Source organism: Lates calcarifer, linkage group LG18, assembly GCF_001640805.2.
Source record: "Lates calcarifer isolate ASB-BC8 linkage group LG18, TLL_Latcal_v3, whole genome shotgun sequence".
Classification (NCBI taxonomy): domain Eukaryota; kingdom Metazoa; phylum Chordata; class Actinopteri; family Centropomidae; genus Lates; species Lates calcarifer.
The window spans coordinates 310,731-330,006 of record NC_066850.1 but is presented as its reverse complement, the minus strand read 5'-3'; the positions used below and the strand labels follow the sequence as shown (position 1 = coordinate 330,006).

The window sequence follows — 19,276 nt, the reverse complement described above, 5'->3', positions numbered from 1 at the left end:
AAAACTCATTAGACTCCAAACACACAGAAACTCCTGAGAGAAACTTCACTGACAACAAACAGGAAGTGGATGTGGAGCAGAGGTCACGGTGGTCGGTGGTCACGTATGTATGTTAGTTTACGTATGTCGTCGTTGGGCACGACGTGTCTCGTCATTGGCCATGAACTCAGAGAGGCGGGGAAACGAAGCCGGAAAACAGATTTAAACCAGCGTTTGCGCCGCTGCCTCCGTTTGTCAGTGAGGAAGCGTCGTTACCGGAGAGTCTGGATCGTGGATAACACATCCAATAACAACAACAACAACAACAACAACAACAGTAATAATAATACATCCATGGTCTGGATGCTACAACAAACACCGGAGCTGCTTTTTGTCGAACACAAGAGAGACTGGACGTTGAACACAGCTGTGACGCGAAGGTAAGGCTAACAGTTAGCGGCTAGCGTTAGCGTTAGCATTATCCGAGAGCGTTAGCGTTAGCATTATCCGAGAGCGTTAGCATTAGCATTACCCTGTAATGATATCTTTTCTTTCCATTCTGAGTGTTTATATCGCGTGGTTACAGTGTGTTTGTGTTTCCCTGACATGAGCTGTGGAGGCTGCTAACTGTTCATCTGTCTGTTCCAGCTCCGTTAGCTTCTCTTCACTCTGCACACACTTCACTGCTTCTTTGTAATGCCGAGCTCCATCTCGGTCAGTTTAAGTCAGTGTATGGAGGATTATCATGTCGCTGTGATCATGTTGTGTCTCTTTGTGGTTGTGTTGCATCGTATTGCGTCTCTGTAGGTTTGTGTTTATTCCAGGTCATTTAACGTTTCTTTGTGGTCATGTTGTGTTTCAGTGTGGAGGTTAAACATCTCATTGTGATCATTTGGAGGTTAAACTGCTGCTGTGTGAACATCAGCAGCTGCTGGAGTCAGTTCTCCAGTCAGAGCAGCTTCTTCTCTCTTTGTGTACAAAGCTGATTTAACTCGACGACTAGTTCTGATTAGTCCAGGACCAGTTAGTCCACACTCTGGTTTGAAGTTTGATACCCAGAAACTCTCTGTGCTTTTATTTTAATGTGTTAAAAGTCACATCTTTATATCAGTGTGTGTTTTTTTTTTTCACCACAGGATTCAAACTTTAACTATTAAAGCACAGAGAGAAGAGACAGACGTGAAGACATTTCCAGAAGGTCAGTGTGAGTTTATTCCTTTCAGTGTGACTCTGTCGTTATCTCAGCTGCAGTTTGACTCTTGTCTGGAACAAAGAGCAACAAGTTAAAGCTGCTGTAACTTATCAGTTTTAATTAGTATAGACACGATTGATCAGTTCTTATTCTATTCAGTAGTAAATTCATTAAAAAGCTCGTGACCGATGACGACACATGAGGCAGCCAGTGACGACACACGCAAGCCAACAACAGCAGAAAAAACACCAATTGGCCATCTGACTCTGTTCCACCTAGCAACCGCCTCTGATTGGTCTTAAAATACAGACGGTAGTATACCCTCAGCCTCGCATCCTTCTCCATAGGCCACCTGTAAAACTGACAGGACAGCTCACATATAAACAAGGTCAATCATCATGCTTTGAGTTTTATATGTTTAACCATGGAATCTTTTTAAATTCAAATAAAATAAAATAAAATTCAGCTGTGAATCATGAGAAAGGTGAATTTTCATTATAAGACGGGATGGTTGGATCCTCTGTGCAACATCATTTTCAGTAACACGTCTAAAATCCTGAGGAAATGATAAACATTAGAAAAATAACAGAGCTTACAGCAGCTGGTGTAACACTGCTACGTCTGACAGAGACCGTGGGACTGGGTCGGTACAGGACTGAACAGTGTGATGGCCACAACTGTTAAAAAGACATTATATGTTAAATAAACCTCATCACATATGATCATGTTTGGGGCTGAAATAATCCATTAAGACTCACCTTCAGGACTGTCAGACCTGATGTGATCTATGAACCTGGCTGATCTTACCTGGACTGTCACCTCCACCTGCAGCTCTGGGTGTTGACAGAGGCTGATCTTCATGTCTGGATGCTGCAGGTGGAGGTGTTTATAGAAAAATAACCAGTTACTGAGAATTTAAATAAAGTCCTGACTTTATGAAACACTTTTAGCTCCTCTTAAATAACAACTGGTTTTAATGAGACTAAATGTGGAGTTGTGGAGCATCAACAGATTAGATTTCAGAGCACATCGTCCCCTGACTCCTGCACATTAACCTCCTCTGCTGGGACCTTTAAAATGAGACAGTGTTTGCCCTGAAACAGCACATTAATATTCATCCATCAACACGCCGCGCTCACTTCATCTGCTCTGCAGGCGCAAAAAAACACAGCGTGCATAAGTTCAAATGCAACCTTCTGGATAATGAATGACAAGGAGGAGGAGGATGAAGAAGAGGAGGAGGAGGAGCAGGATGAAGAGGAGGAGGAGCAGGAGGCTGTAGGGAGGGGACAGATGAAGCTGGAGGCAGGTGAAGTCTGAAGCGTGGGGGGATTTGTGTCTCCAGCTGTTTGTGATTCGAACTGATGGACAGATCAGTTACAGCAGCTCTCTTCTCTCCAGATGTGTCTGTGTCCAGATGTGGACAGGAGTCCTCTGACAGCTGAGCTCGTCTCAGTTTATCTGACGCTGTCCTTCACCTCGGGGAGTCGTCGGCTCTGCAGCAGCTTCAGTTTACTCGGATTCATCGACCACGTCAGAGGGTTTCTGTTTCAGATGTGACTCCGATCTCTCAGGTTTAATCACGTCTGTTTCCTCTGTGTGGAGGAGTCAGAGGAGTTAACTCCACCTCTCAGCTCCTCAGGACTGAGGCCACGCAGCAGAACCTGGACCTGGGTCTAATTCAGGATCAGGTGTGGGTGTCCCACATCAGAGTCCTACAGCCTGAATCAGTTCAGAATCATTGTCCCTGTTGTCACTGCCTCATAAATAGAACAATGACATTCTCCACATTTCAGAATCCTCCAGATCCAGATCTCATATTAAACTTTATTTTAAGTTAGAGTCTCTTCAGGATTTAGTGAATTCTGTCTCATATTTTCCTCTGACGTCTGTACGTCAGAATGTATATCTGTTAGATATGAGTTCATATCTTTGAATTGTTTGTGTGGGGGTTTCTGAGACTGCTGCTGGAACTGAAAATTGGTCCATGTGGCCTCAGGGTTTTGATGGTTGTTGTAACAGAGTTGGTTTTGTCTCAGAGGTCGAGCTCGTCTCTGAAGACAGTATATCATGTCCTCTGTACAATGGATGCTCCTCATTATTGGGGCAGGGGGGCGGGGGGCGGTGCAGTGGCAGTGGCAGTGGGGAATTGAGGGCACGCCCCCTCCTGCACGGCCTGATGGGAAGGAAGGAACAGCTCGGTCTAATGGAAACCAATTACCCGGCCATCAGAGTGGTCAGAGCTGAGGCTGCGGTCCTGAGGTGACGCCAAGGAGAGAGAGAGAGAGAGAATGTGTGTGTGTGTGTGTGTGTGTGTGTAGGTATGTGTGTGTGGGGACAGGTGTGAGTTGTGTACCTGTGCTGAGGACGTGTTCACAGCAGCTGCAGGTCCCAGAGGAAACAGAGGAAACGGACTCTGTGACAGATGCTGAATTTACAACTGACGATAAAAACAGTTTGATTCAGATAAAACGTGATTAAAACTCTTTAATGTGGAAGATGATGAAGCACTGATCTCTCTGCTCTGAAAACAAGAGCTGCGACATTAGAAGACTCGGACTGGTCCAGTTTTCTGACCTCTGTCTGTCAGTGGAGTTAAAGCAGCTGATGTGTTTTTAAACTGCCAGAACCAGGAGGCCGATCGATGCCAGGCAGCAGCACAGGATTGTGGGAGTCGAGCTGACAGGCGGCGGGCCGAGAAACAACATTTACAAATGAGGAACAGCGAAGTGAGGACGGGTCATTACAGCAGCCAATGAGACGGAACTAAAATATGTGTCCTCTGTCCAGAGACAGGGAGGTGTTTAAAGTCACCTGAGACTCAGAGCGACTCAGCTACACCTTTAACCACGACACTGTCAAAGTCAGGACTCCTCTCAGACAAGTCTCGAGTCACTTGTCAGGTCACGAGTCCACAGAGGAAACTCAAAGTCAAGTCTCAGGTCAGTGAAACAAGTCTTTAGTCTCTAGAGACTTGTCTGAGTCAGGTCCCTGTTGAAGAAAGTCTCACGTCAAGACTCGTCAAGTCTCAGGTCATCGAAGCAAATCTTGGTCAGGTCTCGAGTCCTGAGGGACCAGTCCAAGTCAGGTCTCAAGTAAAGTAAGTTCTCTCAAGTCTCAAGTCCCTGGTAAACAAGTCAAAGTAACTCTCATGTTTTAAGCCTTTTTAAGTCTCAGTTCAAGTCACAAGTTTTTGGGCACAGGTCCCAGGTCAAGTCTCAAGTCCTATGACCCTGGTGCAAGATGCAGTCATGTCTCGAGTCTGTTGAAGCAAGTCTCAGGTTTTTGTGGAGAAAGTCCAAGTCAAGCCTCAGATCAGCTTCTAGTCAGGTCTGAAGTTTCTGGGCTGAAGTCATAGTTAAGTCTGAGTCGTTTCAAGTCAAGAGGTGTTTTAAATGGAGCATGTTGATGATGTTGCTCTTTGTTACAGGATCGACCTGTTTCCAGCCTCAGCTCTGGAACAAACCTCTGACTCGTTCCTCTCTTCGTGTCCGAGTTGCTGAGGCCTTTAAGCCTCTGGACTCAGTAACACAGTATCTTTAATCAGGAGGCGGCGGGCGGATGATCTGAGCTCGGCGCCGGTGGAGGAGTTTCCTGGGACAGCGCTCATTTTTCCTCCCCGGCTGTGGCTCGTTGGAGAGGGAATGATCCCTTCATCGTCTCCTCCATCCTTCACCCTGCAGACACTCACTCCTTCCTCTCTCTCCATCATCCTTTACTTCAGTCATTACTGCCACTCCTCTCTTCATCATCCTGCCCCGACTCCCTGAACTTCCTCCTCCTCCTCCTCTAATGAAAGATAAATGTGACTCCAGGTCTTCATCATCTTCATCCTCCTCTCAGAGACTGATGGACAGAGGCTGAGGGAAGGTTTGAGAGATCGCATCATGTCCTATAAACTGACTGCAGTGTTTTATGGGTAAAGCCTTTAACATACTCAGTAACAGTAACTGGAACCAGTGAATGTAGTGGAGTACAAGTATTTGCACTGTTTCTTATAAACCAGGATCCACTGATATTCACAGCGTCAGGACTGAGTTAAACTACATCACTGTCCTGAGTCTGTGTGATGCTGAGCTGACGAGTCTGCTGTCCACTGACGAGGCTGCTGTCCTCTGACGTGGCTGCTGTCCACTGACGAAGCTGCTGTCCACTGACGAGGCTGCTGTCCTCTGACGAGGCTGTCCACTGACGAAGCTGCTGTCCTCTGACGAGTCTGCTGTCCTCTGACGAAGCTGCTGTCCTCTGACGAGGCTGCTGTCCACTGACGAAGCTGCTGTCCACTGACGAGGCTGCTGTCCTCTGATGACGCATGACAAACATCTGATTTATGAGTTTCTAAAATCAACCAGGATTCAGTCTGGATCAGTCAAAAACCAGATGTGGGTCTGTCTCAGTCTGAGCAAATCCTGTACAACCTGTAACTTTATGAGTTAGACCTGGTCCCTCTCTGTCTCTCCACCTGTAAACCACCTGACCCTGTTCCTCCCTGCACACCTGTCCCTCATCACCTGTCTCAGCCTCTGCCCTCTCAGCATTCACAGACTCTCACACAAAGACTGATCTCAGACCAGATGCTCTGATTATGAGATCATTCACTCGGAGAAATCTGGATTAAGTTGTCGTGACATTTCAAGAAACTCCCCTGAGAGTCGGAGTGAGGCAGACGGTGGCAGTTATCCAGGTGTCAGACAGGAGGTGTGTTATCAGAGAGAGGACGACAGACGGAGGGAAAACAACAAGGATTCATGTAAAAGAGGAAGATAATCTGCCTCCGTCCGTCTTTCCCTCAGCCTTTAATAAACAGTGAACTAGAGCAGCTGTGGACAGAGTGAACTGAACTTACCTGTCTGCAGGTAAATCAGGTCTTCATCTGGACCAGGTCCTCCTCATGTTCAGACCTCCTCCCTCTCTGATGGCTTTCCTGTTTGGACTCAGTTTCCAGTCATAACCCTGCTCCCTGCTCTGACGGATCCACATCCTGAATTCATTCTCTGATCGTTGGTCTAATCCAGGTTTCCGATGTGTTTACAGTTCATTCAGACTTTATCCAGCCTCTCACCTGTTTACAGTCTCTGTGTCACGTACACAACCACACAACAGTTTGTGAGGCCTGAGAGAAAAGCTCACATCTCATTTAAACCACAGTGAAGCTCACAGGAAGTGCTGCGTTCAAGTTCTTCTCTGAAGTCTGAATTTCTGTTCCCAGTCTGAAGTTTGAACCTGAACGCCTCCTGAAAAGTTGGCGCAGCCCACCACCCCCACATCAGAATCCAAGATGGCTGCTCCTCACATTAACAGCAGTGAACACTCCGCTGATTGGACAAATGAAATCCTTTCTCCTCCTCTGAGCTCCTCTTCAGGAGCAGATTAGTCTGATAAGGCTTTCCTGTGAGCGTCCATGTTTTTCTGACTTAAATGAAACGCAGCATAACTCGCTGTCTCAAAGCATTATGGGAACTCAGACGGTCTCCTGACAGAAGCTCACCTTTACTCTCACCATTTTCATGGACGTCACATAAAGAAAGTTTTTAGTCTTTACTGAACAGGTGTGTGTGTGAACAGCAGGTTGACTCTGCAGGTGTGTGTGTGTGTTTGCTGCTGTGAGAGAAAATGGTTTTTCATAAAATCAAAACCACCCTCTCCTCTTCTGAGTCTGAAATCAGCCTGTCAGCTGTATAAAGCTCCAAACTGAGCGCGTGCAGATGAATAACAGAGCACAGAGGTCACGACCTGCCACCGCACGCTCTGATTGGCTCAGAGGAACCCCGCCGCCATCACCGCTAAACCTGAAACATATCACACACACACTGACAACACACTCTGCTCCTTCTCTCACCCCAATTTTCCAGCTCTCAGTCAGGAGTCGTGTGATTGGAGGGGGGGCGGGGGTTCTCTCCTCGGTCCAGCTCCCAGAATCCACTGGGGGCAGAGTTAATGGTTTATGAAACAACCACTAACTTGTGTGAACGTGTCGAGTCCTCAGAGAAACAGAAGATTTGACTTTAATAAAAAGATGAAACCTGAGGTTTCTAACATTTGGATCTTCTGACGTTTCAGTGTTTGTTCCTGTCGTCTCTAGAATCATAAATGATGATGAAGCTCAGAGACCCAGACCAGGTCCTGATGGTCCCCCTAAAACTACAACAGACCACAGAGTCACCCTCTCCTGCTCCATGTCTTCATCCAGACCTGACGCCATGAGGTGGAGGTTTTTCCTGTACCTGAGCTCAACGTGATGATGGTCAGAGTCTGGACTCTACTGGACTCTACTGAAAACACTAGTTCACGTTTCAGTGCAGCAGAGTCCTGTGAGTGTGAGTGTGTGTGTGTGGATGATTTAGCACCAGCAAAGCCTGCAGGGTAGTCCCTGTAATCCTGATCCAGGTCTTGTTGTTCTGGATTGTTTGTCTTTAAATCAGGATCGACTCGTGGCGCTGAGCTCAGACTCCTGTCTCATCAGAACTGATCAGAGTTCAGTTTGTAGGTTAGTTCATTCAGCTGATTACAGTTACTGCAGGAGAAATGTAACAGAGTATTTATACTGTGAGACAGTGAGCAGCCCCCCCCCCCCCCCGGCTCAGGATTTATTCATTTCTTTCTGTGGGTGTTGCTGCCCTGCCAACCCTGCGCTGATAAATGACTCTGGTCCTGCTCCAGGTTTCATTCGGGGAGGGGGGGGGTTCATGAAATGAGCTGCAGTCCACTCACATCAAACACACATCAGTCAAACACCTGCAGAGCAAACAGCCAATCACAGAGCTCAAACACGTCTGTCAACATCAGGACTGAGGCCAGCTTCTTCACCTGAACCTCCACCTGCGTCTCTGTGACGTCATCACACCTCCGCCTCTCTGAGTGCTTCCTCCTCCTCACAGATTCTTTATTTCCACTCTCTGTTATTCTCTGTTCATCCAAATCTCCAATTAAACCTCACAGCCGGGCTCTGCAATGCATGCTGGGAGCTCACAAGGACATCTGCAGGTTAGAATAAAATAAAACGTCCTCTGTGTGAGAGGAGGTTTGATTCAGTGTCACTGCTGAAGAACAGGACTTTAACCACGGCTTCAGATTCACTCAGATTCCTCTGAATCAACCTGTCTCCTCTGACAGTAGAGTCAGTAGAAACAGAGAGGTCAGTAGAAACAGTAGAAACAGAGAGGTCAGATTTTTCAGCTGTAGCTGTTTCTTGCTGCGCCTCCTCCTGATCACAGAAGCTTATATAAGAGGATGTGACTGTGCTGAAGCTGAGAGCAGAATAAAGAGGTGACGTTTGAATGTGAGTGTTAACGCTTCACAGAGCATCTTTCTTTACATCAGAGGAGAAAGACGCAGCGTTTGTTTCCTGCACGCCACAACAACAGAAGATGTTTCTATACATAGAGTCTCATATGAAGAGCCGGAGGCTGCAGCAGCGCTCAGAGAAGAAACTGATGCTCAGTGAAGCAGGAAGAGAAGAAGCAGATAATATATATATAATATACAGTAAGGATTGTATCATTCTAACTCTGAGACGTCACTGCTGCTGCTGGACAACATGACTCCATCAAAAAGTCTCTGAGAGACTGAAAATAATCAGCTCTCATATTTAGACCAAAATTTAATTTTAATTTCAAACTTTTCTGAAAAGAGTTACAGAAATAAAATCTGTAACAAAGTTTTAATTATTAAAGAAGAATAAAGTGATTTTAAGAGAAAACCATTATTTGATCGTTTGAAAAAGTTTGAAGAAAAAAATTCAAAATGAAACTTTTTTTTAATAAAAATTCAAACTGACAAAAAAAGTTGAATAATTTAAAGAATAAACAAATGATACGAATTAGAGAGGAGGAGGAGGAGGAGAGGAGGTTTCAGGATCTAACAAAAAAACTACTCCTCCTCCTCCAGAGATGTCATCAGGTAACCATGGCAACAGCACTGATGACATTCACTCAAGGACCCCTGGAACATTCTCAAGGACTTCCAAAGTCCCCCCACCTGGGATCTCCTTAAAACCTCTGGAATATGCTCAAAGCACTCTGGGGGGGTTTCGAGGACCCCTTGAACCTACAGACCTCCTCACTGAGATGTCCTCTCACTGACCTTGGACACCTCCTGCCTGGACTCCCAGGACTCCCAACGTCTCCCTCTGTCTCCCTCCGACTCCCTCCACCTCCAGGATCCACTCCAGCAAACCACCAGGATCAGAGTGTGGATGTGGGTCTTTCTTAACGTCTCCATCACAGATGTACTGCCACATTAACAGCTCAGAGGTCAGAGGTCAGAGTCTCAGTCTCCTCTCAGAGACAGAGGACCCTGAAGAGACGAACTGTCCCTTTAATGAGGTCGTAAATGATCCTTTCAGAGACGCAGAGTTCAGAGTAGATTAGTTTGTGAAGCTCGACTGAACCTGAATCCTTCAACATAATTAAGATTAGTTTCACAGAGACGGAGGAAATGGATGCAATTAAAAACCAGTGATGTACAATATTAGAGAACTGAATTAGAGAGTGTGGAAATGAAAGTGACAGAGGAAAATGGATTTGTCTCTTTGATTCTCAGCTGAGTGTTATCAGCTGTTAAACGTCAGACTGACGAGACGAAGCTTCAGCTTTAATACACTGGGGGGGGGTGTCTCCACCTGTGCACCTCCTTCCTCCTCTCATCAGCAGTCCGTTACCTGTTACCTCACCTGTTAACATCTCAGCCAGCAGCGACTCCACTCCTCCATCAACGAGCTCCACGTCACCTGGGAACCTCCATGTCCCGTCTCCAGGAGCACACAGGCCTCACCTGTCCCCTGGAGGGGGGAGGACTGCAGTGTTTGTTCATCTCCTCCTCCTCTCCTCCTCTCCTCCTCCTACACGTCACAACTGAAAACTGCCGACACCTGCACTGCTGAATAAAACCATCCTGATCCAGGTCCAGGTCCAGATCTAGGTCCAGCAGAAGGTCAGAGACAGACAGAGACAGAGTGAGAGACTGAGACACAAACGAGCTGATATTTATCTCACTCTGCTGTTTAGAGAGGAAATAAAACGACAGCAGGAATCATCTGTTCTGACCTCCGACTGTCAAACACACATTCATCCTGTCTGCAGTTAAACCTCAGCTGAGACCAGGAAAGGTCATCGCTCTGCTCTCCATCATCCTCCCACCAACACCATCAGTCACCAGGAGGAGGAGGAGGGGGAGGAGGAGGGGGAGGAGGAGGAGGAGGAGGAGGGGGGAGGGGCTGGAGCCGGAATCAATACTGAGGCTGCAGCTTTCAGTTCATTCCAAAACAACACGCATGAATTCTTCTCCAGCTCATATTGTTTTTCTGCCTCCTGCTCCCACAGATCCCTGAACCATCTCCTCCTCCTCCTCCTGCTCCTCCTCCTCCTGCTCCTCCATCTCCTCCTCCTCCTCTTCTTCTGTGACCAAAGAGATGGAGGAGAACTCTGACCCCCTGCTGGAGCTATCCCATGATCCTCTGCTCTGACACGTGGTCCAGGTTCAGGTGACTGACACCTCACCCTCACCCTCTCACCCTCTCACCCTCTCACCCTGTCTGATCTGTGGATCAGTGACAGAAACTCAGTCATTATTTTTAATCAGCTGATTTTCAGCAGGATGATGAAGCTTTACCGTCCGTCTGTCTGTCCACAGCTCGGACTCACAGACATCATTATCTTCATCTGTCAGGATCATCATCAGTTAACGATGAACAAACCTCCATCATCTGCTTCATTATCAGCAGCTCAGCAACACACTGACAGAGCCTCGTCTTCATCATCAGCTCCTCTTCCTCACACATCCAGCTCTCTCACCGTCGCACAGGAAACTTTTCTCTCTTTTCCTCTTTTAGTTTGATTTTTATTATCGTGACATGAATTAACTTCAAACACAGAGATTTAATATAATGACACGCAGCAGTGTGGGATGATGGGAGTTGTGGTCCTCAGTGTCTCCTGGTGTGGAAGGTTCAGGGTCTGAATTATGGATAATGTCAGAAACAAGTCAGCGACACATAGAACACAGATTAAACTTTTAAATATGTTAATTATTCCTCTCTATCATTAACCAGGCCCCTGGTGAATTATCACAGTATAACTATCATCAGTTATTTATGTCATAATTAAAACATATTTTCACTCAGATTCTACATTAAGTTAATGCACAAGTGAAACTTTAAATTGCATGTTTTTTGAATGGAGTTTGGTGCAGGGTTTAATGAGCAGCTTCACCGCTGCAGGTGCATTTTACTCTGTAAAAACAAAGATGGAGCAGAGACAGAGAGGAGAGGAGGCTCAGATAAACGAGCTGAGTTTAGTCGGGTGGAACTCCCTCCTGCGTCTCCTCCTTCCAATTCTCTCTATCCCAGCATGCAGAGCGGCGCTCGGCGCGCTGACAGTGATGAAATACAGCATCCCCCCACCCTCCCAGTGTTCCCTCTTTATCCTCCTCTCTCTGTGATTTACGTCTTTACCTTCCTCTTATCAGACTCATTGCTTAAAAAGCTGCAAACACGATAAGAAACAACGTCTGACTGATTTCAGCTCCTCGAGCGTCTCAGCTGTGAAGAAGAAAAACTGAATCTCAACATTCGTCTGTTTCCTGCTGATGTTTCAGTTAAACCCTGAACATCCTGTGTTTGTCACTGAAGTCTCTGTAAACACCTGTTTTCATCAGAAACCTGCCTCTCACTGGAAACATTACAACTGATGTTCAGGAGGCAAATCTGATTCATCCTGATGTGGTTTAGACTCTGCCTGGACTCCTGTAGTTCCAGATCCAGACTCCTGAGGACCAGACCATGATGATTTCACCTCAGGTCAAATATCAGACTGAACTCAGCATGGACCACTGCCTCTGTTTATTTATCTCATATATATGTGCTGTTATATCTGTACTTATAAAGATTAAACTGTGTGATTATTCTGTTTTCAGCTTCAACTCAAAGATCTCTGCTCGATGGAACCTGTGGATCTTTGGTCTGATTTCTGCTGAAACATTTAAACTAACAGAGAATGAATGGTCAGACACTGAGCTGCTGTATTATTCTACTATTTACAGAAACTGAACAGAGACCAGCTGAACTCTGTCTCCATCATGATGATGTTTTATTTGAAGCTTCATCAGGAAACTGTGGAACATTTCAAATCTTCTTCTGTCTTTTTTCTGCTGAAGAGAAACTCTGAGTGAATCTGAACTTTTCTCTTCTTCAGCCTTGAAAATGTTCCAGGTGTTAAACTGATGAACTCAGAGCCTGAACTCGCGTCCTTCAGCCCAACCACCTCATTTCACTCCCATCCTCCTCCATTTCCCCTCTCCTTTTTTATTCTCCTCCTCTTTATCACTCCATCCATCAACTGGATCAACGCTTTACTGCAGCCTCAATAACCAGCCAATAACCCCCCCCACCTCCACCTCCCAACATCCCCTCCCCCTGCAGAGAAAATGAGCTGCTTCTCTCTTCACCTGCTCATTCATCCTCTTTCTTTCTTTCCTTTCCCTCTGTCTTATCTCATCATCATCATCCTGCCAGAGCCAAGAAGCAAAGGAAACATGGAGGGAACATGGAGGGAACATGAAGGAAACATAGAGGGAACATGGAGGGAACATGAAGGAAACATGGAGGGAACATGGAGGAAACATAGAGGGAACATAGAGGGAACATGAAGGAAACATGGAGGGAACATGAAGGAAACATGGAGGGAACATAGAGGGAACATGAAGGAAACATGGAGGGAACATGAAGGAAACATGAAGAAAACATGGAGGAAACATGGAGGGAACACGAAGGGAACATGGAGGAAACATAGAGGGAACATGGAGGAAACATAGAGGGAACATGAAGGAAACATGGAGAAAACATAGAGGAAACAGAGGGAACATGAAGGAAACATGGAGAAAACATGGAGGAAACATAGAGGGAACATGAAGGAAACATGGAGGAAACATAGAGGGAACATGAAGGAAACATGGAGGAAACATAGAGGGAACATGGAGGGAACACGAAGGGAACATGGAAGGAACATGGAGGGAACATGAAGGAAACATAGAGGGAACATGGAGGGAACATGAAGGAAACATGGAGGGAACATAGAGGGAACATGAAGGAAACATGGAGGGAACATGAAGGAAACATGAAGAAAACATGGAGGAAACATGGAGGGAACACGAAGGGAACATGGAGGAAACATAGAGGGAACATGGAGGAAACATAGAGGGAACATGAAGGAAACATGGAGAAAACATGGAGGAAACATAGAGGGAACATGAAGGAAACATGGAGAAAACATGGAGGAAACATAGAGGGAACATGAAGGAAACATGGAGGAAACATAGAGGGAACATGAAGGAAACATGGAGGAAACATAGAGGGAACATGGAGGGAACACGAAGGGAACATGGAAGGAACATGGAGGAACATGGAAGGAACATGGAGGGAACATGAAGGAAACATAGAGGGAACATGAAGGAAACATGGAGGGAACATAGAGGGAACATGAAGGAAACATGGAGGGAACATGAAGAAAACATGGAGGAAACATGGAGGGAACACGAAGGGAACATGGAGGAAACATAGAGGGAACATGGAGGAAACATAGAGGGAACATGAAGGAAACATGGAGAAAACATAGAGGGAACATGAAGGAAACATGGAGAAAACATGGAGGAAACATAGAGGGAACATGAAGGAAACATGGAGGAAACATAGAGGGAACATGAAGGAAACATGGAGGAAACATAGAGGGAACATGGAGGGAACACGAAGGGAACATGGAAGGAACATGGAGGGAACATGAAGGGAACATAAAGGGGAACATGGAGGAAACATGAAAACAGGGAGGAAACATGGAGGGAACACGAAGGGAACATGGAAGGAACATGGAGGGAACATGGAGGAAACATAGAGGGAACATGAAGGGAACATGGAGGAAACATGGAGAAAACATGAAGGAAACATGGAGGGAACATGAAGGAAACATGGAGGAAACATGGAAGGAACATGAAGGGAACATAAAGGGGAACATGAAGGGAACATGGAGGAAACATGGAACATGAAGGGAACATGGAGGAAACATGGAGGGAACATGAAGGGAACATGGAGGAAACCCGGGGGGAGGACGGTGAAACAAAGCACAGTTAGTGTAGACCATAAAGTGGTCATGAGGAGGATGCTGGTTGCCGTGGCGACTCCTTCCTTGGGGAGTCGCATGTTGTTCAGAGAAGATTCATCTGAACGTATTCTAATGTCAACAGTTTGCTCTGAGCTGGAAGGAGAACAAGCAGAGGAAATCAATAACACAGTATAACACTGTGTGTGTGTGTGTGTGCTGCCTAATGAGAAGCAGTGAGTCTCTGCTGTGTGTCAAACTGTGCTGACAGTCAGTGAACATGACGTGTTTGCAGTCATCAGCAGTCAGTGAACGCATCGTTGTGACAGTCAGTGTAATGAATGCAGCTCTGGTGTCAGTCAGTGAACGTCACACAGAGTCAGTCACAGCAGGTGTAAATAACAACTGAACACAAACACATTCACTTTACATTCAGACTGAAGACGACTGGAACTGTTATTGATTATTACAGTGATGGTCACATGACAGGAAGTGTAAAGATCCTGATCTCTCTCTCTGTCGTCCTCCACACTCATCAAACTCAGATCGATGTCTTCAGTATTTCTTAACCTGCAGATCAGAGGCTGAAGGAGTAAAGCTAATGTTAGGCTATAAACCAACTCCACCACGGTCACATGACGTCAACGTCTCCACCACTAAGCTTCCAACTGCTCATTTCATTTAGCTCTGAGCTCTTCTACAAAAGCCTTTCTTCTTAGAAAGTTAGTGAGAGTTTGAAAGAGCGTGAGTAGAAACACAACCAGGCTGTAAAGGTGGACTGGTGAGTAGATGGGTTTTCATGTTAACGTCCCCGACAACCTCTGTAGTCTCATTTAGACACTCGTTAGCAACCGCCTTTTTTAAGACACGTAAAAGCTTCAAACATCAGGAGTGGGGGATTTACTGACCCATTTTATGTCGGAGAATCAAACCTGAAAATGTCTTGTGTTAAAACCAGTCTCTCTGTGTGTGTGTGTGTGTGTGTGTGTGTGTGTGTCAGTCAGTGTGTTATCAGGTGGTCGTGCTGACAGGGAGGGAAACAGCTGATGATGATTGATACTCAGACTCATCGTCTCCACGCAAAGCAGAAAAACCATTACTGAGATCTGATTGAAAACCACAGAGGGTGACCACCACTGAGTGTGTGTGTGTGTGAGAGAGAGAGAGTATTTCAGTTTCAGTTAAAAACCAAAATGTCCTCCACCTCCTCAGTTTCCTTCAGTCACTGCTCTAACCACCTGCCCGACAGTAAAAACAGTTTAACTCGTGTCAGACTCGGGCTGAAGCAGATTTGAAAACTCTTCTCTTGTTTCTGTCTCAGAGTGAGAGGAGACTCAGCTGGGTTCATCGTTTCCAACCCCCCCCCACCCCAAATTCACTGAGGCCAGAGGAGGAGCAGCAGGAGGAGGAGGAGCAGGAGGAGGAGCCGCCAGTAATGACTCACATTAACAGAATACCAGTGTCTGACTCCTTCTCTTCCTCTAACTCCTTTAAATGTTCTCACAGCTTCTTCCACACCTGGACCACATCTGTACATGTGAGGACCTCCCACTGCCAAACAGGACCGAGCTGGACCAGACCTCTCAGAGTGAAGTCAGTTTTATTTAAATAACACTGGATCAGCAGTGGTCTCACACATGAGCAGCAGGAGGAGGCAGAGAGGATCTGAGCAGGATCGTAGGAGCAGCAGGAGGCTCGTCACCACAGATCTGACTCTACAGCTGCAGAGGCTCAAAGAGACAGAAGAGGAGAGAGAGAGAAAACTACAGGAGAGAATGAACTTTATCTTTGAATCCACAAACTGAATGATCACACTGACGATGAGAACAGATCAGATTTATTTACTCAGACTTTACTGTCATCAGAAACAAACAGAACACGTCACGACTCCTCGGACTCTCTGGTTGTTGTATGAACGTCTCCATGATCCAGGTCTGACTCCTGATCTTCAACAGATGTTCTGTTTCCAGGACCTGTTTGATCTTTATGTTACTGTTGCAGGTAAAATCAAGATTTAATCCTCTGAAAATCAACAGAAGTGAAGCTCCTGTGTTCTGATGTGTTCTCAGTCTATTGGTGATATTTACTGTGAGTCAGGTTGTAGTTCCTGTCAGGCTTTTATTGTGAAGAATCTGCAGGTTTCTGACGTTTAATCACAGCTTCTTTATTCAAACACTGATGAGAAAAACAACAGACGCCATGTTTGATATGAAGAGATGGATCAGATCATTCATCAGCTGCTCACACAGTCACTACACTGATATATGACTGTGTGTGTGTGTGTGTGTGTGTGTTGACATCAGTATTCCAGTCTGCTGCTGACTTTCATTAAAGCCAGTGAAAACAGTGAGCGGAGGATCGATCGAGTTCAGCTCTCACATATTAATATTTAAGAGCAGAGGACCTCACAGGTGGACTTTCTGTTGGACTGAGGATTAATGATGATCCTCTCAGCAAACACTGGAAACTCAATCACCTGCAACATGATGTAACTTCACCTCAACTGTTTCTAATGAGGAGACAGTCCATCAGACTTCCTCTAAACTTCCTCCATGTTGTTTCAGTCCGATTTTTCCTCTGAAGGTTCAGACTGAAGTCTCTGAGTGTCAGACCTGATCAGACCTGATCAGACCTGATCAGTCCATCTCCTTCACTGCTTCCTATCCTATCTCCTTCAGCAGAGGAGACACTGGAGCTTCCTTTACCGCAGGAGAGGAGAGAATGACGTCCCATGATTCCTTGCAGCAGGAGCAGATCAATATGTAGAAACAACAGAGCTCGTGTTTTCTGTCTGAGACTCGATCAGAAACTGATCAGATGATTGATCAGTGTTGGACAGGAAACATCATTGAGCTGTAGCTCTGAGTCTGTCTCTGTTTGTCTCCATGTGTTAGAAAACACCTGCATCAGTGTTTCCTTCAGCTCATCACCTGACTCCTCCCACCTCGTTGGTGGTTTGGTTTCACCTGTTGAAGCTGGAGGAATCCAAAATGGCGGCCTCTGTTTCTGTCTGCCTCGGCTGCTGCCTCCTCTCTGTCTGATGATCTCAGATCAGCTGATCAACCTGTCGATGTGTCACCTCACATGTGGTTTTAGGCGAAGTGGTCACATGACACCTCCACCACCTCCACCTCCTCCTCGTCAGGTGGACACAGGGAGGTCTGATGTAGATAGTGAAGGTGTGACGACCACCACCTGCTGATTGGAGGGTCGTTAGCTGCATGAGACACACCTGGGACAGGTGAGCTCCTCCTCACAGACCAGAGGACAGGTCATGTGACACACACACCCCCGGTTTGTTGTCTGACAGTTTTTACCTGCAGATCTGAGATCAGCTGATTCCTCTGCTCCCAGCTCTGTTTTCTAATTATCTCTCTCTCCTCTTCTCCTCCACTCTGCCCTCCGTCCCTCCGTCCCTCCGTCCCTCCGGCCTCCCACTCCTCCTGGCTGGATGGTGGTGGTGGGGGGATTAATTAAGCAGCAGCTTCAGGACTCAGAGCTGATGGACGACAGGCTGTTTGTGTTTATCTGAGGTGACGGCAGGAGAACTCTGTTTAACACACACACACACACACACACACACAGCTGCAGCGATGGAGTCGTGGCGGAGCTGACGTGTGATTGGCCGCCTGCAGCAGCAGCAGCAGATTACAGTTTGGACGTTCAGTCTGACTCCATCACCTGAAGCTGAGACGCCTGATTAACTCTGTTAGAGATCTGCACATTATCGACGCTGTTTCCTCCTAATGAAGCCTCTGAGCAGCAGTAACTCTGCAGTAACTCTGCTCCTCTGGACTCAGCTGCTCAGCTTCTTGTTGTGTGAATGGATTTCCTGTCGAGAGCAGAATGAAGAATCAGAAATGAAGATCTCAGAGATTTGGAGCGACTGAACGCTCCTGAAACACCAGGAGAGTTTTATACACAAACTGTTCTCACACAGTCACAGTTACACATCATCCTCTGTATGTGTAGCTGCACCTGCTTGGTGTGGCTCCGCCCACTTCACCTGCTCACCTGAACTCAACAGTTTTTGTGTTTTTCTGACATTTCACAGGTGGAGGTGATGACAGTGAATGCACCTCGTCACACCAGTTTCAGTGCTGCATTCACTGACCTGCTGATGAATAATGCAGCAGGACGACAGCCTCGACCTGCAGCTCACTTCCTGTCTGCATCCGCCGTCCACTGTGGCCAATTAGAGAGCAGGAGAGTGACCACACGCAGCGACAGGAAGTGTAAGTGTGTGTGTGTGTGTGTGTGTCTGTGTGCGTGCATGCTGCAGTAGAAACAGGTTTGTATCTGTGTGAAAATGTGTCAGAAAGATGAAGGTCAGGATCTCCTCGTCCTCTCTGCTCTGCTGCCTCGGGCCAAAACAGCCTCATAACGAGAGAGAGAGAGAGAGAGAGTGTGTGTGTGTGTGTGTGTCAGAGGCTTTAAAGTGAAATGTTTTGCTGCTGTGGAGAAATGACCTCCATGTTCAAAGGAAATGTTGACGTGTCGGCTGAAAGACTCTGATGCAACAAACAGCAGAGTTTCTCTTCTTTGAAAAAAATCGAATCCACTCTGATTCCAAATGAAGGAAATTTATTTCCTCATGTTGGTCAGAACTCATCTGCACGTCCTCAGAGAACTGGAAGCTCCTGAAGGTTAAATCAAGTTTGAGTTTGACGTCACTGATTCGTCCACAGTCTGCTGGGTTTATTTCTCTGCAGTCTGAGCAGATCCAGGATCAGATTTCCTCTGGAACCTTGGTGGAGTTTATCGAACCTGAGCAGAGGAGAGAGACAGCTCCTGTTTCTGTAGATTCCCCAAACCAACCAGTCATTTCTTCATCAAGCTGTGGAAGTGGAAACTCTCAGCTCTGACTGAGATCCACGTCCCCTGAGGTCAGATGGGTCCGGGTCAGACCTCGGTCTATCGCCCTGGGTCTGTTTAACATTTTGTCCCTCTGAACAAGTTCTCCTGCTCAGGAGGTGAAGGGTCAGAGGTCAGAGGTCAGACTCATCTCAGGGAGCACGGG

General features: G+C 46.5%; 1 long non-coding RNA gene across 1 annotated transcript; it reads left to right on the top strand.

Annotated features, from left to right (window-relative positions):
- The first annotated feature begins 200 nt into the window (after positions 1–200).
- LOC127143533 (uncharacterized) lies at positions 201–15,757 on the top strand. The gene is made up of 3 exons (XR_007815049.1): positions 201–419; positions 1,116–1,177; positions 15,578–15,757. It is a non-coding gene; the product is annotated as an uncharacterized LOC127143533 (long non-coding RNA).
- Positions 15,758–19,276: the final 3,519 nt, after the last annotated feature.